The following is a 25,173-nucleotide window of genomic DNA, read 5'->3' as shown; positions in this document are numbered from 1 at the left end:
ACTTGCTAGTACTATACCCACAGAGAACTATATAGAAATAGATTTTAATTCATTCCCTGAGGATGTAATGAAAATCATCCACGATGATTCAGTGGGGAAACAATATGTAAGAATGTAACAAGCTGTAACAGATCTTTTATTTATTATAAAAAGGGGTAGGGGACCTCGATAACAACCTCGCTTTCCAATAAAAAAAAAAAAAAAAAAAAAAATAAAAAAAATAAAAAAAAAAAAGGTTTGAGGAAGCCTTGATGAAAATTTGATTGTGTAGTGTCGAAATAGTTGTAAGATTCTATTCCACTCTAGAAGATAGTTGATTCGCCATGAAAATGGGTTGAACTTCCTCACATGCTAGTCATTATTTGGTAGAGATTGCCATGAATGATTAGGGATTAGAACGACCAATTCTTATCGTAAGAACGGAAGAATTGGATTACAACAATCTATGATAGTTTATTAAGTTGATTTCAAGGTGGAATAAAATTCCCCTAATTCTTAATCTAGATTCGAACCTTAGTATTTGAATTGCCATCGTAGTAGTTAGAACATTTTGATTATGTCATTTCATCGTTGTTAGCATAGTTACATAATCATTACTCTCACGACTTTGGTAGAACCGATAATCTTAGTTAGCATTGAATTCTGAAGAACTAGGAGTGGAACGAATTCTCTACTCCACTTAGTGCAATAGCATCGAGAGTATTGAAAACTTTGATAAATAGAATCGAAAATAGCTTTAGTTTTACTTGCGTTGAGTTTCGTTATTTATTCGTAGGTAAAACTATCATTTTACAGTTTATCAAATGGCGCCGTTGCCATCTTAGTTCCCTTTAGAATTGTTTTCGTTAGTATTATTAGTCTTCCCAAAGTCCCATTACACCCACCCACTGATAAGAGCCCAAAACTGTAGTTTTAACCCTGTAACAGACATACTTTTAGACCAATTATGTGAGTAATAATTAAGAGTTAGCATCGACACGTGTTTTATGCATTCGAGGGTTGCAAAGTCCATTATGTGCAGAAATGTGCCACTTTAGCGAGATAAAGGAGCAATGGTTGGTTGCTAAGGAGTTCTATGATTAAAGGCCAAGATTCAAGAAAACAAAGCCTTTCTAAAGCCCGGTCAAAGTTGAAAAGTCAAAGTCAACGCGGGCGTAAAAAAGACTCAAAAGTCGTGAGAACTTAGAAGGCGTCGTATCTTTGGACTCAGACCTCGGAATGGGGCCTACTTTATGTCAAAACGACCGGCTCGGAAAGAGATTTCCAATGGTCAAAGCCTTGACGCAATCAGAGGAGCAGAAGTGGCCGAAAGGTCTGTGGAAGGCAACTGCAGCTGAAGAGGCCTTTTTGGACTGAAAGAATTGGGTTTTGGGCCTGATTCTCTAGCCCAAAACATGGCACCAAGCCCATGCACGATTTTTGGATCTGAATGTATAAAAACAAAAGCTTAGCTCTTTGTTAATGGTAGATAGTTAGACCTAGATTAGATTTAGATTAGTTAGCCTCCATTAATGAATTCTAGATTTAGTTTTTTTTATGGAGATTAATTAAGTTTAGTTCCATTTCAACTATTTTATTAGATTAAACCTTTGAATCTTGTTCTTCATTTTGATTAGATCAATAAAGTAGTATTTTTTTTATCAATTTCGATTTTGTCATTTCCATTCCTAGATCTAATTTCAATTCATGTCTTTATTTCAATTGAGTCATTAAATTAGATTTCATTATTGTTTAATTAAGTAAATTTCAATTCTTTATATCATGATTAGTTTAAATGTAATCGTAAATGATTGCGTAATGATTCTCGGCTAAACCTCCATTAGAGGGGGTTGAGAAGCCTTGATGAAAGCTTGATTCCGAATATCGTAGAATCGTCGTAATTTCCTTTCCACTCTAGAAACGATTAGTTCACCATGAAATGGGTTTAATCGTTCACATGCTAGTTATGAATTGGTAAGAATGCCATGTGTAATTAGGGATTAGGAAGAACCACTTGTTCTGCGAAGCAGTTCAATTCGGATTACGATGATTCGTCGTTAATAGGATTAAGTCGAGTTAAGGTGGAATGAATCCCCCTCTAACTCCTTATCATCGAATCAACGTAGCATTCCCTTAGTTATTCCCATCGTCGACTAGTTGCATTTTGTGGGTAGTAGCATCGTAGTCTAGTTGCCTCATTCGTAAATCTCTCATTGACTTTAAGTAGAGTACTTACACGTGAGAACATATCATACGGAAGGACTAGGAGTGGAACGAATCACTCTACTCCACTATATCTCATAGGATTGAGAGTAGAATCTTTGATAAATTAGGCACATAAATTAGTTTTAGTTTTACTTGCGTTTGTAAGTTACATCGCTTATTTCGTAGGTAAAACGTTTCATTTTATGTTTTATGAAATGGCGCCGCTGCCATCTTAGTTTCACTTTCGTATTGTTTTTGTAGTATTAGTACTGTTCTTAAAGTCCCATTTCACCCATCCACCCTTGTTTGATTCATACTGTGGTTGTCCATTGCAGAGTTGAAAAATTCCGGGTAAAAAAATTACACCGCGACTACGCGTGGTTCTCCTTGGAAGCCGACCCGCCCTAACTCATTTGGACATAGAGCGACCCACCCCCATGTGGGAGCGACCGCTAAAACACCGTAATTTGAAAATTACTCGAGCACGACCATGACACGCTTCTATCTTGACGGCGCTCCGTGTTAAATTTTTAGGATTTCGACAGTTTTGACTCGAACTTTGCTCTTTCATATTTTTCAGTGTTCTAACCTGCTATATACACTAAACAAGCATAAACAAGACGCTATTCATAAGCGAAGCAAGGACGTAATCAGGTATTCCTTTCTTCCAAACCTCGCATCTCCTATTAGAGGTTTATACTAGTATATCAGAATTGTTTGGAGTGTTGACGTGTTTAGCTAAGTTGGTCTTAGCCTTGTATGAGGTTAAGGTCTGGCCGAACAAAAACACCGAACGTAAATACACAACAACATCAACAATCAAGTCTATCTAGTATACCACACACTACACCTCTAGCTACTATTTCACATACACCACCTGATATAATGGCGGAAGAAAGAGAGACTCCTCTCTCTGACTTCTACAAAGCCTTGAGCGATAGCCCCAAATCTTGCATCGTTCTAGCAGACCCAGCGGGGGATTTCCGAATCCCTCCAAATATTTTTAATTTGTTACCCGCTTTTCATGGATTAGACCATGAAAAACCTTATATCGGCAGACACGCGTAGGATTGAACAAGTCCTAACAACATTCCACCATCCTACGGTTGGTATGGAACAAATTAAATTAAGGGTATTCCCTTTCTCCTTAGCCCGATAAGGCGCCTTTGGTTAAGCGCCCAAATGCCTAATTACGTGGACTCGTGGGCTAAACTTGTTCAAATTTGTTTATGGAACATTTTTACCCACCCCTAAAGACGGATGAGATGCTTTCCAAGATTCATTTCTTTTCGACAAAATCCTCATGAATCATTTTTGAGGCTTGGAATCGTTTCACCGATCTCCTTATAGAGTGTCCACATCATAACTTAGCTTAAAGACACGTTAGTTCGTGCCTTTTCAAAGGACTTCTACACCACCATAAAGAAGTCCTAGACATAATGAATGAGGGTAGTTTCTTAAGCAAAGGAGCTTCGAGAGGCTTAAAATTTTTAGAGGATCAAACTAAAGTTTAAATAACAACTGGGGGGGTAGTGACGATTATTCCCGCTCTGCTAGTTCTTCTTCCACAGTTAAGGCTACTAGTATGTTTGAGGTTAAATCAGATCCTGAGCTTAAAACTCTAATTGAATCCCTCACAAAAAAGGTAGAGGCCATTTCTATACAACAAAAGCCAATCCCTGTCATGAATGTAAATACAAATCCATGTAGTTTCTGTTGGAGCCCTGAGCATCCCGACTCACACTATCCTATTGCCTATGAACAGGCTTGTTCCATTAATAGTGAACCTAACGCCCTTTGGAGACAAAATCCCAACTTTGGTTGGAGAAATAACCAAAATGTCACACCTCAAGGGTATAATAATCAATATGTTAGGCCTACGCACAGCTTTAACCAAGCCCCACTACGACAAGGACAGGGTCAGGGGAATTTTAATAATTATAACTACCAAGTGCAACCTCGACAAGGTCAAGCACAAGGTCAAAGTAGTTATAATAATTATAATGCTAATAGAGGTATCGTTCCGGTAAATAATAACTATCAAAATCCACCCATAAATAATTCACGGAAATAGTTCACACCACCCGTGACTACTACACCCCACACAACGGATCGGCTTGACACCTTCATACAAGTGAGCCAAAAACTTTTCCAAACCATGGCTCAATCCAACCAAATGCCTTCTACAATCCGTTAATAATTTAACCAAACGGTTGGCTCAAGATAAAGCCCAACCTAAAGGTGTGTTTCCGTGTAACGAAATACCTAATCCTAAAACAACAAATACAGCCTTTGAGGTAACCGATAATACTAGTAATGAGTATGAAAATGTAGGGGAGCTAAAGGCCATCACCACCCTCGGATTCGGTAGAGTGGTTGATAACAAAGTAACTATGCCTATAGTTACCCCACCAAGATCCCCTACACCGCTATATTACTAGATACGAAATAGAAACTCAAGAGCCTACCAATCGTAGAGAGGTACCGGCCACAACACAACCTAAGAAACAGAGGCCACGGTTAAACATCCAGGTAATACCATTGATACATATAGACAGAAACCACCGTTTCCACAAAAATTAGCCATGTTAACTAGGGATACAAATTACGAGGAGATTAGGGATGTTTTCAAGAATCTAACTATAAACCTTCCCTTCCTCGAAGCTATAAAAAAGCTACCACACCATGCTAAGTTTCTTAAGGAGTTGTGTACTATTAGGCGTAAGACCAATATACCAAAAGACGCCTTCTTAACAGAACAATTCCCAACTCTATCTGAACATAATGGAATTGTTAAGTACAAGGACCCTGGTCGTCCTACTGTACAATGCACCTTAGGAGATTCTTATACGACGACCGCGTTATTAGACTTGGGGGCTAGTGTCAACTTACTCCCGTTTTATTTGTATAGACAAATAGGTCTAGACGAGATGCAACCCACTAGAATGACATTGCAATTAGCTGATCGGTCTATTAAGTATCCTAAGGGTGTCGTCGAAAATGTTCCGTAAAAAATTCAGGATTTTTACTATCCGGGTTATTTTGTCATCCTCGATACAGAAGTCGTTAACGACTTTGTCCCGATCATCTTAGGGCGTCCTTTTCTGGCAACTGCCAATGCGCTCATTAATTGCCGCGATGGTTCAATGTCCATGTCTTTTGGCCATCTTGCTGTTGAAGTCAATGTTTTAAAACAAAGACACAGTTACCCGATTCGTCTATGGATGGAGAGGTTAGCATGATCGAGAGCTTTACTCGAGATTATTTCAACAACACATTCCTTGATAATCATATTCCCAAATTTCTTTCCTTTGGAAGTTCAGACTCTAACATTTCCATCCCTACACTAGTCGATACACATATTACGGATGAGGATGAGATAGATGACTTTCTCAAAGATGTAGAGAACTATAATAGTAACGAGGATATGACCAATCTAGATGAGCAATTCGATGAGTTTCTTAGAGCAGGTGACGATTCACCCTATCAAGAACTACCTTGCACAACATCCACCTCGATTCCCCTCCTTCCACCCTTTCAAAGGAATCTCGAGTTTGCACTCGATCCTGTGGTTTCTTCTGTGTTTCATAATTTTTTAAATCCACCTAGTAAACAAATACCACAGAAGGACAAACCATTTGACACCTTCATTTTCAGACTTGAGACAGTCCTTACATACACAATGAATGAGTTTTGTGCTAAAACCACATCCTCATTGTTTACAGGCTGTCTTTCTACAACTTATCCATATCCACCATATTCTCCACAACCATTCATTTTTCCACACTTATTTACTAGAACATCCACTCATTCAAAAATGAAAAAAAAGGTGCATGCTAGGTTAAGTAATAGGGTTATCCGACTTCGTTTTCATTTTACTAGGTTGCGTCATAGGAAATCTTGGTGCTTGATTGTGTTTGAATATGTTTTCTGTGATATTTATTTATGGAATGATCCACAACAATTTCGGTTGTTGATATATGATAAACCGTGATATTCACACATATGTTTAGATAAAGTCTCGAAAGTATCCGACTATAAACGACTCAACTTTTGTATTTGGTGCACTTCCTCTCATTTCCATATATTGGTGAGTGCACCATTAAGGTAACCGGCCCTCCCCATGGAGTGTGTGGCTGTGTAAGTACCGGATCCTAAGTCCACGTTTAAACATAATTCACGTTTTCCACTCTTGCATGTTTTCTCCGATTTTTTGAGTCATGTTTCTCTATGGGGTGAATTATGTTCATCTTGTTTATTGTTTTTACTTTAAAAATATATATATATATATATATATATATATTAAAGAATAAGCATAGTAACCTAGGAAGTCTCGAATCGACTTTAAAACACCTATCGCTAAAACAAATTTTCTAGCCGTTGTAAAAATTTGTTTGGGGGTGGGGTGTTCGTGTTTCCATACTAAATATTTATGTCCCATTAGATTTGCTTAGGCCGTTTTATTGTATTACGATTCGGGTTGACATAATCCATAAATTTAGAGTTCAATTGTTCGCATAACGTACGTCATGCACGCACTTCGAGGCGTTTTCCACTATCTTATATGTCATCCACGGTCGGAATGGAGTGTTTTATGGATCATTGGATTGGAAAATCTCTCTTGATCATTTCCATATCTCATTCGCAAAAATCGGACCGGTAACGAAGCGGCAATTTTGATTTGAAGTTTCGCGAAAAATCGGAAAAAATCCACAAAATTTCGATTTTGGGCTTGGCCCAACCAACTACCCGCGGACGGTAGCGACGACTTTCTTTTTACCTCCACCAACAGTCGCGTTTCTTCTTCCTCCATTCCGCCATTAACGCCAAGATTAAAACAAAACCAAAACAAAAAAAATCAAAATAAAATGAAACCAACAATTAACCCATGCCCAAAATAAATTTCCATCCCAAATCGATCACAAACGCCACCAACCACAACCACCACCGATTTCCATCACTCAAAACCTCCAAAAATTAAAAATTTTGGTGCTGCCGCACCACCACTACATCACCACCACTGTTGTTTCAACCGGTCTATTTAAATCCCACCACCACATCACATTTAAACCCCCACTACATTCCAAACTTTCCATGGCTCAACAACGCCGAATTTTACCGGAGCAAGCTTTTACGGGCGACCACTACGCGCCGTTCTACGGTGACGAAATGATCAGTCGAGACTGGAATAGCTTGTGGTACTCGACTGAAGCCTATTACCACGAGGATTTAGTCAGACGGTTCTATGATACGAGGGAGTTGGAAGGGACTAGGATTTTTGTTGTTGTAGCTTAAGAGGAAGGAAGGAAGTGACGATTGGGTTGTTGTTATCGAGATTCTAGGCATTCCGCCTAAAATCCATTTGGATGTCACGTTGCTAGGAGTCCCAGCATAATGGGGTAGAGCCATTGATGCACGAGACAGTCATTGGAGGGGACTACAATGCGAGATCGCATTGTGTTCGACAGACTTCCTTAGGACCAACCGGCTACGGGCTACCGCTGGATTGGATTCGTCCGGAACATCCAGGGGAAGGGGAAGGTCAGCGATATCGGCCTGAACTGCCTCCACATCTTATGGATACTCCAGGAGCGGAAGTATGAGTTCTGCATTTTAGAGTTTTTGTTGAGCATGATTAGGGGAGTAGGGAGGACTGTTGCCCCTCTCCCCGTGTTGATAACAAAGATCATGCTCAAGTTGAGAGCAGCTCAGCGACTGATCGGACATACATCACTCTCCACCGTGAACCCTCGTGATCTATAAGGAGTGTGTCCAACGGGTTTGGAGATTGGCTGAGGATAGAGAGGAAGAAGAAGAGGATGGAGGAGCTGAGAATGCCGAGGAGGCTGGGGGACATCAGGATGCCTCCGAGGACTTGACCTATTTTGACGCGGATGCCTTGGAGAGGTGCCGATGATGCGTAACGCATGGCTGTGATCCATCGAGGCATCGCGCTCGCTTAACACTATCTGTGAAGACCTCCGGACTCGACAGCAACGATGCATCACAACTACGAGCTCCATACCCGCAGAGAGGGCGAGAGGTGGAACAGATGAGCCGAGCTAGAAGCTCGGCCCGGACGAGATGTCGACTTGATTCCCACCCTCACGGGGACTCTCCTTCCGAGGACACACCATCCGTGCACGCGCCGTCGCCGAAGGGATCTAATGGTGCTAGTTTTCTTCAGAGCTCAGGAGCAGTCTCCGGAGCATGTTCCCTCCACCACCAGTTCGAGTAGCTAGGGATAGTATAGTTTTATGTTTTATGTTTTATTTGTAATTTCATTATTGTTATTTATTTTATTGCAAGTTTATTTCCGTAATTTGAATTTTGTAGTGTAATGTACTCTGAATGAAAATTTTAATATAAGGGGTTATTTTCAGTATGCGTGGTTGTTTCATATTGATCCCACCTTCCTAACTTGTTTGGGGGTGGTTTTATCAATTCAAGCATTATTTTTATAACCCTCGTGTTAGAATTTATTGCGGAGTCAAGGTGAAAATTTGGTCGTTTAGGCATATCTATGATTGAGTATCATTGTAGGATGAAATCTAGATTAAATAGGTACATTCTATCATAAAATCAACCTAAAAGATACTGGGTTTGAATTAGAATCAAGGATATGAGTTGTTTCCGTTTTCGGGTTTGGAAATTTTAGGATTTCCGGAAACTGCCGTAATTAGTTTTGGCAACTTCCCGATCCATTTTAGCAACTTTAAACCTATATAAACTTGATACAATCTATCCCCACAACTCACACTACACCTAAACTCCATCACTCACCTTTCACTCCCGCGATTCCTCGCGTTTCGCTTATTTTCGAGTTTTCGAAACTCCGAAGACTTTCGCCTTCTACAGAGGCGCGACTCAAGGCCTGATAGTTTTTCTGAGTTTTTGTCGAGCGCCGCGCTTCAAAGCTGAAGCGCCGACCAGCCAAACACTGGAAATTTCAATTTCTTCAGAGCGACCGCTCTATCAAAGCACACTCTCACCGACTTCGACTTGGACCAGAAAATTTCTAGCTTTTCGCTGCGTAGTATCCGGATCATTCGCAGCTATTCCAAAGCGTAATTTTGAGATGACATCTCCAACATTGATACCGAACAGTTTTTCAAGATTTGTTCCAAAGCACTACTTATGGTGATTGGTTTCGGGTTTATCACATTCGTTGGCTGGGAGCCGCTTATGGTAAGACCGGATGCACTTTATTCTCCGACTCTAGCATCTTATTTTTACGATAACTGCATTTTCTTTGAAAGACCAAATGGAGAACAAGTGTTCTCCATCAACATTGATAATGAACCAATGGAAATTACCAGGTTCTTGCTAGCATTTGTTCTTGGACTGGCTATGCCCGCTGAAATATAAGACCCATGGTGCTATTGGGTCGATAATATGTATGTCTACACTTATGAGTTTTTGCATGAGTTGTATGGTGCGGGCATTTTCCGTATTGAGGACCAAGGGGAATATAACGTCGCCTTTGGTAGCCTGTCCATGAACATAGAAACTATTATGTTTTGGATCATGCTAAACATTTTAGGGGAATGGCGTTTTTCTTACGTGAATGATGCCACTTGCGGCGTCTTCTTTGCTTTAGCCACGGACGATGTGTCATGACCTTCCCGAACCTTGATGTCTAGTTTAGCTCGATCCCATAGCATGAGGCATAAGTACCTTCTTATGCCCGCTCTAGTTTCTCGTATTATGCTATGTTTCTTTCCTCGCTTTTTGTACACGCTTCACGGATTGGATTACGGCCGATTAACGCATCGCGACCCACCAATAGTATTATTCGATCTTTCCGCGTAATGACTTGGCAAGGGTGGAGGATACAACCTCATCTGGTTGCACCCTACACCCCGCCGCACTGCAAGTGGCTCTTAATAGGTTAGCAATCATAGATGATAAATGGCGGGAAGCCCGACAAATTATCATTGAATGGCAGACGCTGAAGGAACCTCACTTCTTTATGAAAGAAGAGAATGAGGAAGATGACGAAAGTATCGCGGGGAATAAGGTAAGTGTTCATTCTAGTTAGTGTGTCCGCTTATGTCCCAAGCAATTTCATTCTTGTTAACCCCATAATGGGTAGAACTCGTGATAGAGTTGTGTCGGCTTTTATTTCCTATATTAGTACGCTTTTTTTTTGTTTTGCAGATGTTCCTGAATTTCACGCGTTTCAATGGTATTTTTACTACCCTCTTTATTTAAATGCTTTGAGGACAAAGCATGCTTTTTGTTTGGGGGGGGGCATAGAAACTCGTCTAATTAAGGCATCTGTTAGGATATAGATAGAGTTAATATACATTTGTTTTCTAGTTAAAATTTTAAAAATTCAAAAATATAAATAAATAAGTTTATGTTATACACTTAGGAATAGTGGTATTGTTTTCCTTCTCTATGCTCTTAACAATCTAGAAGTCTCACGTAGCTTTTGCATTAGAATAATTGTTAGAAACTCAGGTTAAGATGTAGGTAATAATCTTTGCATCTATCTATAAATATATTACATGAGTATCTATGATTGTTAGCAGTAAGTTTCTGAAATCTAGGCTAGAGTACTTATTCTACAAATCCTGTGAGAATATAGCCTAAAGCCTGATATGAGCGAAACATTCGAGAAATGACACAAGGGAGAAGTAAAATCCGGATAGAGATATCACACGTCCACTTGCTTGATCACTATGCCATATCCTAAGCGAGAATTTAGGCCCTCTTTGGATCGATATAGCCAGAAATTCAAACCTATGAATTATTTTCTGCTAGTCGCCCCTCTGAGCCTTTCCTTAGCCTTCCATGAACCATAATTCCTTTACCCTGTTACAAAAACAAAACAAAATAAAAAAATATATATAAATCAACCTACCCAATTTAGAATAAGTTTGAGAATAGAATGAGGAAGAAAGAAGAAGAGAAAAACCTGTGTTAACAAAAATTAGTTAGTTGCTTCAGAAAATAAAGAAAAGAAGTTTCCATCCAAGGAAAAGAAAAATAAAAATAGAAATAAAATAAAAACTCCAAAAATAGAATAAAAGGGAGTCAAAAGCCAAAGAAAAAAAAAAAAAAAGAGAAAAGAAAAAGAAAAATATGGCTAAGGATGGAAACAAAGTGTAGAAGTAAGTAAATAAATAACAAGGTTTTCTCTAGTTACATAATATGAAGACTCTATTATCTAGACTTGTCCTTTTTGAATATCCATTTCCTTCCTTCTTAAACCATCTCCTAATCCTCGAAACACCTAATAAAGACCTCTAGCTCAATTAGGAATATGTTAGTGTGATAGTAAGTGGCAGATGTGTTTGATCGACACCGACTTCCTTGTGTGTCATTGAGATTGTAAGGTAAAGTGTGCCCACTGTGCACTAGAGTAGTGAAACTTGAGTGGAAAAATCAGAGTGTTGTATCTTGACTATTATTGTGAGAACCTACTTAAGGACCCTATTCCGAGTTTCAGAAACGGATTTGCTAGACATTTCATAGTATTACTCATTGTATATATGTTTATTATAGATGATTGAGTATTATGCATATATTAGCTTAGGTTTGTGAATTGGTTATTCTTGTTCATAGCTAGTGAGATGTATAGATAGTTTGGAGCATGAATAAGAAAACAATAGTTTTATTTCTTAGTCGTTGTAGTATAGATGAAGTTTGTGAGTACCTTCACTGGAAAACTCTCACGAGGCTATAACTCGTCCACTAGGGAATTCCTAGTGGTTTTAAGGCCTTGTTGCATATGGTCAATGCAATCGCGACTCAAATAAACGAGAGTAGTTAGAACTCCATTTTTTGTCACTTATTCTAATTTCTCATCTTTGCTTGAGGACAAGCAAAATGCTGTTTGGGGGTGGTTTGATAAGAGCCCAAAACTGTAGTTTTAACCTGTAGAACACATACTTTTAGACCAATTATGTGAGTAATAATTAAGAGTTAGCACTGATTACGTGTTTTTATGCATTTCAGGTTGCAAAGTCCATTATGTGTAGAAATGTGCCACTTTAGCGAGATAAAGGAGCAATGGTTGGTTGCTAAGGAGTTCTATGATTAAAGGCCAAGATTCAAGAAGACAAAGCCTTTCTAAAGCCCGGTCAAAGCTGAAAAGTCAAAGTCAACGCAGGCAGAAACAACACTCAAAGTTAGCAGAACTTCCGAAGGCCGTATCTTTGGACTCAGACCTCGGAATGGGTCCTACTTTATGTCAAAACGACTGGCTCGGAAAGAGCTTTTCAATGGTCCAAGCCTTGACCCAATCGGAGGAGCAGAAGTGAACGAAAAGTCTGTGGAAGCCAACTGCAGCTGAAGAGGCCTTTTTGGATCGAAGAATGGGTTTTTGGGCCTGATTCTCTGGCCCAAAACATGGCTCCAAGCCCATGCACGATTTTTGGATCTGAATGTATAAAAACAAAAGCTTATCTTTTTGTTAATGGTAGATAGTTAGACCTAGATTAGATTTAGATTAGTTAGCCTCCATTAATGAATTCTAGATCTAGTTTTTTTTTTATGGAGATTAATTAAGTTTAGTTCCATTTCAACTATTGTATTAGATTAAACCTTTGAATCTTGTTCTTCATTTTGATTAAATCAATAAAGTAGTATTTTTTTTATCAATTTTGATTTTGTCATTTCCATTCCTAGATCTAATTTCAATTCCTGTCTTTATTTCAATTGAGTCATTAAATTAGATTTCATTATTGTTTAATTAAGTAAATTTCAATTCTTTATATCATGATTAGTTTAAATGTAATCGTAAATGATTGCGTAATGATTCTCGGCTAAACCTCCATTAGAGGGGTTGAGAAGCCTTGATGAAAGCTTGATTCCGAATATCGTAGAATCGTCGTAATTTCCTTTCCATTCTAGAAACGATTAGTTCACCATAAGAATGGGTTTAATCGTTCACATGCTAGTTATGAATTGGTAGGAATGCCATGTGTAATTAGGGATTAGGAATAACCACTTGTTCTGCGAAGCAGTTCAATTCGGATTATGACGATTCATCGTTAATAGGATTAAGTCGAGTTAAGGTGGAATGAATCCCCCTCTAACTCCTTATCATCGAATCAACGTAGCATTCCCTTAGTTATTCCCATCGTCAACTAGTTGCATTTTGTGGGTAGTTGCATCGTAGTCTAGTTGCCTCATTCGTAAATCTCTCATTGACTTTAAGTAGAGTACTTACACGTGAGAACATATCATACGGAAGGACTAGGAGTGGAACGAATCACTCTACTCCACTATATCTCATAGGATTGAGAGTAGAATCTTTGATAAATTAGGCACATAAATTAGTTTTAGTTTTACTTGCGTTTGTAAGTTACATCGCTTATTTCGTAGGTAAAACGTTTCATTTTATGTTTATCACCCACCCTTGTTTGATTCTAACTGTGGTTGCTTGCTTCGGAATTGTTTTTTTTTCACAGGAATACACTAAGCGCACCCCGCGCCCTTGTAGGCAAAAGTGAAGCGCACCCCGCGCTGAAGTGCCTGGACATCAATCAAGGCACGAGCGCACCCCGCGCCCATCCTAGACAAAATGAAGGCGCACCACGCGCTGAAGTGCCTGGACATCAGCTAAGGCACGAGCGCACCTTGCGCCCTACCAAGGCTTAACCAGAGCGCACCCCGTGCCCAAAGTGCCTGAACCTCGAGTCAGACATGAGCGAACCCCGCGCTCATCCTAGGCTACTTCAGAGCGCACCCTGCGCCCTCTTCCGAACTGGCCGATTTCCACAGGTTAGTTCAAATTTCCATTACTTCAAGTTATTCAGTGTTTCTAACTTGTTATACACACTGAGCTCGCGTATAGAAGACGTTATTCATAAGCGAAGCAAGGAGGCATTCAGGTACTTCTTTCTTCCGCTCCTCACATCTCCTGTTAGAGGTTTATACTAGCATATCAGGATTGTTTTGAGTGTTGTCGTGTTTAGTTCAGATTGGTCTTAGCCTTGCATGAGATTAAGGTCAGGTAGAAGAAAAACGCCTAACGTAATCAACCGACAACGTCAACAAACACGCCTTTCTAGAATACCACTCATTACACCTCTAACTAATATACCACACACTCCACCTGAAATAATGGCTGAAGAAAGAGAGTCTCCTCTCTCTGAGTTTTACAAAGCCTTGAACGATAGTCCAAAATCTTGCATCGTTCTTGCAGACCCAGTGGGGGATTTCCGAATCCTTCCAAATATATTTAATTTGTTACCCATTTTTCATGGAGACCATGAAAAACCTTATCAGCACATGCGTAGGATTGAACAAGTCCTTGCTACATTCCACCATCCTACGGTTGGTGCTGAACAAATTAAACTAAGGGTGTTTTCTTTCACTTTAGCCGATAAGGCGGCGTCTTGGTTAACTGCCCAAGTGCCTAATTCTGTGGACTCATGGGCCAAACTTGTTTAACTATTTATGGAACATTTTTACCCACCACTGAAGATAGATGAAATGTTTTCCAAGATTCATTTCTTTCAATTGAATCCTCATGAATCATTTTCAGAGGCTTGGAATCGTTTCACCGATCTTCTTAAAGAGTGTCCACACCATAACCTCGCGGAAGACACGTTAGTTTGTGGCTTTTTCAAGGGACTGTTACACCATGATAAAGAGGTGCTTGACATAATGAACGGGGGTAGTTTCCTCAGTAAAGGAGCCTCAGAGGCTTATAAATTTTTAGAAGATAAAACAAAGCATAATAATAACTGGCGGGGTAGTGACGATATCTCCCATTCTGCTAGTTCTTCTACAACAGTTAAGGGCGTCAGTATGTTTGAGATTAAACTCGATCCTAAACTAAAAACTTTAATCGAATCTCTAACTAAAAAGGTAGAAGCTATTTCTGTTCAACAAAAGCTTATCCCCATCATGAATTTCAACTCCAATCCATGTAATTTCTGTTTGAGTCCTGAGCATCCCGACTCCTATTGTCCTTTCACTTATGAACAACAAACATCACAACAAGACAATGTTTGTTGCATTAATAGTGAACCTAACGCACCTTGGTGACAAAACCCCAACTACGGTTGGCGAAATAATCAACAAGTTACACCTCTAAGGTTTAATAACCAAAATATTAGGCAAGCAAACAACTACAATCAAGCTCCACCACGACAAGGACAAGGTCAGGGTAATTATAATAATTATAACAATAATAATTATAATGCTAATAGAGGTATCGTTCTGGCAAATATTAACTATCACAACCCACCCATTAATAATCAACGTGACTTAGTTCATGTCACACAACCTATAGCTAACACTCCTCCACAACCGGATCGTTTCGACGCCTTTATGCAAACCTAACAACAGATTTTACAAGCCATCCAACTTTTCTTACAGCAGTTAGCACAAGAGAAAGTACAACCAAAATGTGTGTTTCCAGGTCAGGCGATATCTAATCCTAAAATAACAAACACAACCTTTGAGGTAAAAAGTAATACTAGTACGGAAAATGCAAATGTAGGTGAGCTAAATGCCATCACCACTCTCTGTTCTGGCAGAGTGGTTGATAACAACGTAACTATGCCTATAGTTACCCCACCAGTAGTTCCTACACAGGATATTGAACTAGATACCAAAATAGAAACTAAAGATCCTACCCCTGTAGAGGTACCAGTTAAACCACAACCTAAGAAACAGAAAGCCAAGGTCAGACATCCAGTTGATCCATACGCTAAATATAGAGAGAAACCACCGTTTCTCCAGAGATTAGCAATGTTAAATATGGATACAAACTTTGACGAAATTAGGAAAGTTTTCAAAAATCTAACGATAAACCTACCCTTTCTTGAAGCAATTAAAAAGTTACCTCACCATGCAAAGTTTCTCAAAGAGTTGTGCACTACTAGGCGTAAGACAAATATTCCTAAAGATGCCTTTCTAACTGAACAGTTTCCAACTTTAACTGAACATAATGGAATCATTAAGTACAAGGACCCTAGTCGTCCTACTGTACAATGCACCTTAGGAGATTCCCATACGACGACCGCTTTATTAGACCTGGGGGCAAGTGTTAACTTACTCCCGTATTATTTATACAAATAAATAGGTCTACAAAAGATGCAACCTACTAAAATGACGTTGTAATTAGCAGATCGGTCTATTAAGTATCCTAAGGGTGTGGTTGAAAACTTGCTTGTTAAAGTTCAGGATTTCTACTATCCTGCGGATTTTGTTATCCTCGATACAGAAGTCGCTAACGACTTTGTTCCGATCATTTTAGGGCGTCGTCCTTTCTTGGCTACTGCCAACGCGCTCATAAACTGCCGCGATGGTTCGATGTCCATATCTTTTGGCCATCGTTCTGTTGAAGTAAATGTTTTTAAAATGACGAAATAGTTCCCGGATACGACTATTGATGGAGATGTTAGCATGATCGAGAGTTTAGATCAAGCTTATTTCAAAACCACATTTTCGGATGATCAGATGCACAAATTCTTTTCCTTTGGAAGTTCCAACTTCGACAAGAACTCCCTGGAAGTTGAGGAAGATTTCCTTCGTCTCTTTTGCAACTCTTCCTTGCCACCTCGTGAGTCCTACCCTGCCAACATCCATTCAGCCCTTGACGCTATGATAGAAGATGAATTTTTCATCCTCTATCCTAGTGATTCTTTTGACCAACCTATTGAGGAATGTCTTGCATGTCTCAAGGCTTCTGATGATATAGACTTGAGAGCTCTAGCTGAGCCCCATTCATCCACCTCACATCATCCTGTCACTCATTCATCTTCCATCACCAATATTCCCCACATTCCACCTTTTCAAAGGAACCTTGAGTTTGCACTTGACCCTCTTGCTTCTTCTGTGCTTAATGATTTTCTAAATCCTCCTAATACGGACATAATTCCCAAGGTAAAAGCACGTGACAACTTCATTTTTAGAATTGAGACAGTTCCTACCAACACCATGAATGAGTTTTGTGCTAAACCCACATTCTCATTTTTTCCATTCTTTCCTTCTAAAACTTATCCATATCCAACATATCTTCCACAAACATCTATTTTCTCACGATCATTCACTTGGACATCCTCTCGTTCAAAGATGAAGAAGAAGGTGCATGCTCGATTATGTTCTAGATCTATCAGACTTCGCTTTCATTTCCCTAAGTTGTGTTGTAGAAAATCTTGATGCTTCATTCTGTTTGGGGGTGCATTCCATGTTATTTATTTATGGAAAGACCTACAACTCTTTAGGTTGTTGATATATGGAAAACTGCAGGGTATATATATATATCCAGTTATTTGTTAAAATTTCGAGTATCTAACTATAAACGGCTCACTTTGTTGCTGGGTGTACTTCCTTTCACTTCCATATATTGGTAAGTGCACCATTCAGGTAACCAGGCCCTCCCTGTGGAGTGTGTGGCTGTAAGTACCAGATATTAAGTCCACATTTAACATAATTCACGTTTTCCACTCTTGCATGTTTTCTCGATTTTTTAGTCATGTTCCTCTATGGTGTGAATTATGCATTTCTTGCTTTATTGTTTTTCCTTATATTAATCTGTTTTAATATATATATAAAACCCATAAATAGTAATGTAGGAAGTCTTGGGAATCTGACTTTTAAAGACCCACGTTTAAAACAAATTTTCTAAACTCTGTTGTCTAAAATTTGTTTGGTAGTGGTATTAATTCTTTTAGAATTGTTTTTATATAACCCACAAATTTAGAAGTGATATTTCGATGATTGTTGGGAATGTTGCCGATATTGGCATGCCTATGATTAGATATTGTGGTAGGATGAAATTTCAATGAGTTAGGAAGTTACTATTCTAAATTCAATCTAAAAGATATTAGGTTTGTTTTAGAATAATGAATATGGGTTGTTTCCGTTTTAAGTTTTGGAAATATTTTGTTTCCGGCAATTGTCTTAAAGCTTTTTGGAAATTTGTTAATTCGTTTTAGGAACTAAAACCCTATATATACTTCCTTCATTCTATACTCACAACCCACACTACAAACCTTGCACTCTCACCTTTCACTCTCAATTTTTTCTCTTTTGTTTCTTCACTTCAAAGACTCAAGCTATAACGGTCGCGCGCTCTCAAGGCTGTGGAGCTTAATTCCCCGCTCTTGAACCACCTGTTACTAAATTTAGACCTGAGCGTACCTCACGCCCTCACAAGACCAAATCCAAGCGCGACCCGCGCTCAAAATACACTGGAACTTGCCCAAGGCACGAGCGCACCCTGCGCCCATCCCAGGCAAAAAGTGAGCACGCCCTGCGCCTAAGTGCCTGGAACTTGATCCTAGCCAGAGCGCACCACGCGCCCATACAAGGCATAGTTTGATCGCCCCCCGCACTATGACATCCGTAGGCACGAAAAATTCTGATTTTTTGTGGGTTGTTCTAGGATCGTTTACAGCTGTTCTAGAGAGTAGTTTTGTGATGACATCCCCTCGTATCATACCGGAACAATCTTTTGAAGTAATCATACAAGTAGGATGGCAATCTTTAATGGTAAGTTATGATGAACTTTACTCTCCTGCACTTACCTCATATTTTTATGACCATTGTAAATTCTTTTATTGGATGGATGGAGAACACGTGTTCTCCATCAACATTGATGATGAAATAATGGAAATAACCAAGTTCTTGTAGGCTTTTGTTATTGAGCTTCCTATGTCTGCTGAGATTCAAGACCCATGGGGCTACATAGTTGATAATTTCTCTGCCTACAACTATGAGCTTTTGCATGAGAATTATGGGGTCGGCATTTTACGTGTAGAGGACCAAGGGACATATAACGTAGCCCTTGGTAGCTTGTCCCTTAACGTGGGCACGGTCATGCTCTTTATCATGCTAAATATATTAGGGGAGTGGCGTTTTTCTTCTGCGAATGACGCCACTTGCGACGTTTTCCTTGCTCTAGCTGAGAGAAGGCCTACTATATGACCTTCCCAAGACATTAATGTCTAGTTTAGCATGAGCCCAGAGTATGAGGCATAAGTACCTTCTTATGCCTATTTTAGTTTGTCGTATTATGCTATGTTTCTTCCTTGTTTTTTGTGCCCATTTCACGGATTGGGTTGGGGTCGACATTGTGAGACCCACCAATTGTATTATTCGATCTTTCCGTGCTATGACTTGGCCGGGATGGCAGGTGCAACCTCATTGGGTTGCCCCATACACCCCATTCGACCAAGTGGTGCTAAACAGATTAGCGATTGTAAATGATAAATGGCGTGAAGCATGGGAAGTTATCATGGCATGGCAGGATGCGAAGGAACCTCATTTTTTTGAAGAGAATGAGGATGATGTTTAAACGCTGGAGTTAAGGTAAGTTTTTATTTCAATTAGTGTCTGCTTATGTCCCAAGCAATTTAATTCTTGTTAACCCCATAACGGGTAGAACACATATAGAGTTGCGTCAATTTTTTATTTTCTATATTAGTATGTTTAACCTTATTTTGCAGATGTTCTAGAATTTCATGCGTTTCCATGGTATTTTTCTACCATTTTTATTTCAATACTTTGAGGACAAAGCATGCTTCTTGTTTGGGGGTGTCATAGAAATACGTGTAATTAAGGCATCTGTTAGGATATAGATATGTACAATATGCACTTGTTTTCTACTAAAAATTCAAAAGTTTCAAAATTTCAAAAATATAAATAAAAAGTTTATGCTATATACTTAGGAATATTGGTATTATTTTCTTTCTCTATACTCTCAATAATCTAGAAGTTTCACGTAGCATTTGCATTAGAATAGTTTTTAGAAACTTAGGTTAATTTGTAGATAATAATATTTGCATCTTTCTATAAATATATTGCATGAGTATCTATGATTGTTTGGCAGTAAGTTTCTGAAATCTAGGCTAGAGTATTTATTCTACAAATCCTGTGAGAATATAGCCTAAAGCCTTATATGAGTGAAACATTTGAAAAATGACACAAGGGAGAAGTAAAATCCGGATAGAGAAATCACATGTCCACTTGCTTGATCACTATACCATATCCTGAGCGAGAATTTAGGCCCTCTTTGGATCGATATAGCCAGAAATTCAAACCTTATGAAATTATTTTCCGCTAGTCGCCCCTCTGAGCCTTTCTTTAGCTTTTCATAAACCACAATTCCTTTACCCTTTTACAAAAACAAAACAAAATAAAAAATCAACCTACCCATTATAGAATGAGTCTGAGAATAGGATGAGTGAAGAAAAGAGAAGAGAAAAACTTGTGTAAACAAAAATTAGTTAGTTGCTTCAGAAAAGAATAAGAAAAGAAAGTTTTCATCCAAATAAAAAAAATAATAATAAAATAAAGAGTTAGAACTCCAAAAAAATAAAAGGAATAAAAAAGCCAAAATAAAAAGGCTAAGGATGGAAACAAAGTGTAAAAGCAAAAGAACAAAGGTTTCTCTAGTTACGTAATATGAAGACCATATTATCTCAGACTTGTTCTTTTTGAATTTCCATTTCCTTCATTCTTAAACCATCTCTCCTAATCCCCGGAACACCTAAGAAAGACCTCTAGCTCAATTAGGAATAGGTTAGTGTGATAGTAAGTGGCAAATGTGTTTGATCGACTTTGGCTTCCTTGTGTGTCATTGAGATTTTAAGGTAAAGTGTGCCCATTGTACACTGGAGTATTGAAACTTGAGCGGAAAAATCAGAGTGTTTTTTGTCTTGACATTTATGTGAGGACCTACTTAAGGACGTTATTCCAAAGTTTCAGAAACCGACCTGTTAGTGCATTTCATAGTATTACTGGTTGTATATAAGTTTATTTATAGATGATTGATTATTATGCATATATTATCTTAGGTTTTGACTTGATTATTCTGTATTCATTACTAGTGAGATATATAGATAATTGGGATCATAAATAAGGAAACAATAGTTTTATTTCTTAGTCGTTGTAGTATAGATCAAGTTTGTGAGTACCTTCACTGGAAAACTCTCACGAGGCTATAACTCATCCACTATGGAATTCCTAGTGGTTTAAGGCCTTGTTGCATATGGTCAATGCAATCGCACTTCGGTGAAACGAGAGTAGCTAAAACTCCATTTTTTGTCACTTATTCTAATGTCTCATATTTACTTGAGGACAAGCAAAATGCTTTTTGGGGGTGGTTTGATAAGAGCCCAAAACTGTAGTTTTAAACCCTTAACAATAATACTTTTAGACCAATTATGTGAGTAATAAATAAGAGTTAATGTTGATTACGTGCTTTTATATATTTCAGGCATTGGAGTCAATTACGTGTATGAAGGTGTCAATTTTACGAGATAAAGGAGCAAGGGTTGGTTGCTAAGAAGTTCTGTGATTAAAGGCCAAGATTCAAGGAGAAAAAGCTTTTTTAAAGGACGGTCAAAGCTGAAAAGTCAACGCAGGCAGAAACTGTGCACAAAAGTCAGCAGAACTTCCAAATACCGTATCTTTGGACTCAGACCTCGAAATTGGGCCTACCTTATGTCAAAACGACCGTCTTGGAAAGGGATTTCCAATGGTCCAAACCTTGACCCAATCAAAGAAGTAAAAGTAGACGAAAAGTCTATTGAAGTCAAATCTAGCTGAAAAGGCCTTTGTGGACTAAAGAATTTGGGTTTTGGGCTCGATTTTATGGCCCAAAACATGGCTCTAGGCCCATGCACGAAATTGGGGATCTCTTTCTCCTTTTGAGGGGAGGAAAGAGGTAGATCATAAGCTAGACCTAGATTAGAAAATAAATTAGCTTAGACTCCATTAATTAGATTTTATTTACCTTGTTATTAATTCAGTTTTGAATCAGTATTTGTTATTATTCATTAGATCAATAAAGTTAGTTAGTTATTCATAAATCTAGTTTCATTCCATTAAATCATTTTAGTTTCAATTTATAGATTTATTTATTAATCATTTCTTAGTTGTTAATTTAGTTTTGAATTCTTGATTAGATAAATAAATAAAATTATAATCTTTATATCATGTCTTGTTCTAACTAATATAGAAATGATAGTTTTATGAATCAAGGCTAAATCTCCATTAGAGGGGTTTGAGGAAGCCTTGATGAAAATTTGATTGTGTAGTATAAAAATAGTTGTAAGATTCTATTCTACTCTAGAAGGTAGTTGATTCGCCATGAGAATGGGTTGAACTTCCTCACATGCTAGTCATTAATTTATAGAGATTGCCATGAATGATTAAGGATTAAAACGACCAATTCTTATCATAAGAACGGAAGAATTGGATTACAACAATCTATGCTAGTTTATTAAGTTGAATTTAAGGTGGAATCAAATTCCCCTAATTCTTAATCTAGATTCGAACCTAAGTATTTGAATTGCCATCGTAGTTGTTAGAACATTTTAATTACGTCATTTCATCATTGTTAGCAAACTTACATAATCATTACTCTCACGCCTTTGGTAGAACAGATAATCTTAGTTAGCATTGAATTCAGAAGAACTAGGAGTGGAATGAATTCTCTACACCACTTAGTGCAATAGCATCGAGAGTGTAGAAAACTTTGATAAATAAAATCGAAAATAGCTTTTGTTTTACTTACGTTGAGTTTCATTACTTATTCGTAGGTAAAACTATAATTTTACAGTTTATCAGTACCTACAAACGAGCTTGAATTAGAAAGAATGCAAAACATTTCATTGAATGCACCTACGTGTGAGCTTGCATTATAATGAATGCAAAACACCTAATTGATTGATTGATTGATTGTAGAAAACTCATGTTCTTATCGCTTTTTCAGGAGACAACCCTATTCTGGAACTAATACCTCAAATAACATGTTGTAGAGCCAAAAAGAGAAAAAGGGAATTGTCAATAGTGCCAAAAAGTCAAACTGTCAATAGTCAACGGTCAACGATCAAAGTCATTGTCAACTGTCAAAGCGAACTCAGGGGTCCAAAAACTCAAAAGCTAAGAAAACACTCCAAGGATTCAAGGATCAATCTCTAAACCATTTGTAAGACAAGGACTAAGCCTCTAAACCCTCAACCCTAGCCTAGATAATATAAGTTAGATCTAAGATGAACAACTTCCAAAACCCAAAACCCCACTTTCTACACCAACAGAATGAAAAACACTTGATTAAATGCATCTACGTGTCTGTTTGCATTAGAATGAATGCAAAACACTTGACTGAATACACTTACGTGTGAGCTTGCATTATAACGAATGCAAAACATTTGATTGATTGAATGAACGTACCTACAAGCGAGCTTGATTGCTTGTAAAACACTCATGTTCTTATTGCTTTTTCAGGTTACAGTCCTATTCTGGAACTAATACCTCAAAAGCAGTGTTATAGAGCCAAAAGGAGACAAATGGACCCTAAAAGGAACCTCATTGAACAACTGGGAAAAAGTGCCCAAAAGTCAAACTGTCAAAAGTCAATGGTCAACATTCAAAGTGAACTTAAGGGTCCGAAAACTCAATAGCACAAGAGACACTCCAAGGCTTCAAGGATCAATGTCTAAACCCTTTGTAAGACAAGGACTAAGCCACTAAACCCTAGCCTAGATCATATAAGTTAGATCTGAGGTGAACAACTTCCAAACCCTAAAACCCCACTTTCTACACCAACAGAATGCAAAACACTTGATTAAATGCATTTATGTGTGAGTTTGCATTATAATGAATGCAAAACACTTGATTAATTGAATGAATGCAAAACCCTTGACTTAATACACTTACATGTGAGCTTGCATTATAATGAATGGAAAACACTTGATTGATTGAATGAACGTACCTACAAGCGAGATTGCATTAGAAAGAATGCAAAACACACGATCGAATGCACCTACGTGTGAGCTTGCATTATTAATGAATGAAAAACAAATGATTGATTGATTAATTATAGGAAACTCATGTTCTTATCACTTTTTTAGGATACAACCCTATTATGGAACTACTACCTCAAAAGACCTGTTATAGAGCCAAAAGGAGACATAAGGACCTTTAAAGGGACCTCATGGAACAACTGGGAAAAAGTTCCAAAATGTCAAACTGTCAATAGTCAACGGTCAACGATCAAAGTCGTTGTCAACGGTCAAAGTGAACTCAAGGGTCCAAAAACTAAAATGCTCAGGAAAAACTCCAAGGCTTCAAGGATCAATGCCTAAACCATTTGTATTACCAAGACTAAGCCTCTAAACCCTAAACCCTAGCCTAGATCATATAATTTAGATCTAATATGAACAACTTCCAATCCCCAAAACCCAACTTTCAACACCAACAAAATGGAAAACACATGATTAAATGCATCTTTGTGTGAGTTTGAATTAGAATGAATGTAAAACCGTTGACTGAATACACTTACGTGTGAGCTTGCATTTTAATGATTGCAAAACACTTGATTGATTGAATGAACGTACCTACAAGTGAGCTTACGTTAGAAAGAATGCAAAACACATGATTGAATGCACCTACGTGTGAGGTTGCATTATTAATGAATGTAAAACATATGATTGATTGATTGATTATAGAAAACTCATGTTCTTATCGTTTTTTCAGGATACAACCCTATTTTTTTTTTTGATTGGTAAGCGAGGTTGTTTACGGGGCCCCTGCCTCTTTATTAAAAATAATAGAAAAGGAAAATTTGGAAATTACAATCTCTCATACTCTTTCCCCATTACATCATCATATATAATTTCTTACATCCTGAGGAAAGGAACTTGGCCTGATATTTTAATATGGATCAGCTGTAGTGAATAATATGAACACCCCTTTCTTTTGTGATAAAAGCACTGGCTAGCCCTTTAGGTCGTTCTTCCCCCATTCCGCTATCTCTCTAGACACCCCCGCAAATTTGATGCCAACCATAATTGTGCCCTTGCTGGTTATAAGTGTTGCCTTCACTGGTTCCTGCACCCTCTCCTTTCCAGTCACTGTACCCGATGTCTCAGCAGTCACAGTCTTTTGTATTGCCCTTGCCCTGATCATATGCCTCCTAGGTGGCGTTTCCCAGCCATCCTTCCCAATCTCTATTGTACTCAACTGTTCCTGCATCACCGACGACTGATTCATCCCCTCTTGGACCAT

General features: G+C 38.3%; 1 pseudogene; it reads right to left on the bottom strand.

Moving 5' to 3' along the window:
• Nucleotides 1-3,459: 3,459 nt before the first annotated feature.
• Nucleotides 3,460-3,553, bottom strand: LOC147498127 (small nucleolar RNA R71; annotated as a pseudogene).
• Between the last annotated feature and the right edge of the window lie 21,620 nt (nucleotides 3,554-25,173).

Source organism: Coptis chinensis, chromosome 5, assembly GCF_015680905.1.
Source record: "Coptis chinensis isolate HL-2020 chromosome 5, ASM1568090v1, whole genome shotgun sequence".
Taxonomy (NCBI): Eukaryota; Viridiplantae; Streptophyta; class Magnoliopsida; order Ranunculales; family Ranunculaceae; genus Coptis; species Coptis chinensis.
Note: the sequence above shows the minus strand (reverse complement) of the source record. Positions and strands in the feature narration are given on the sequence as shown.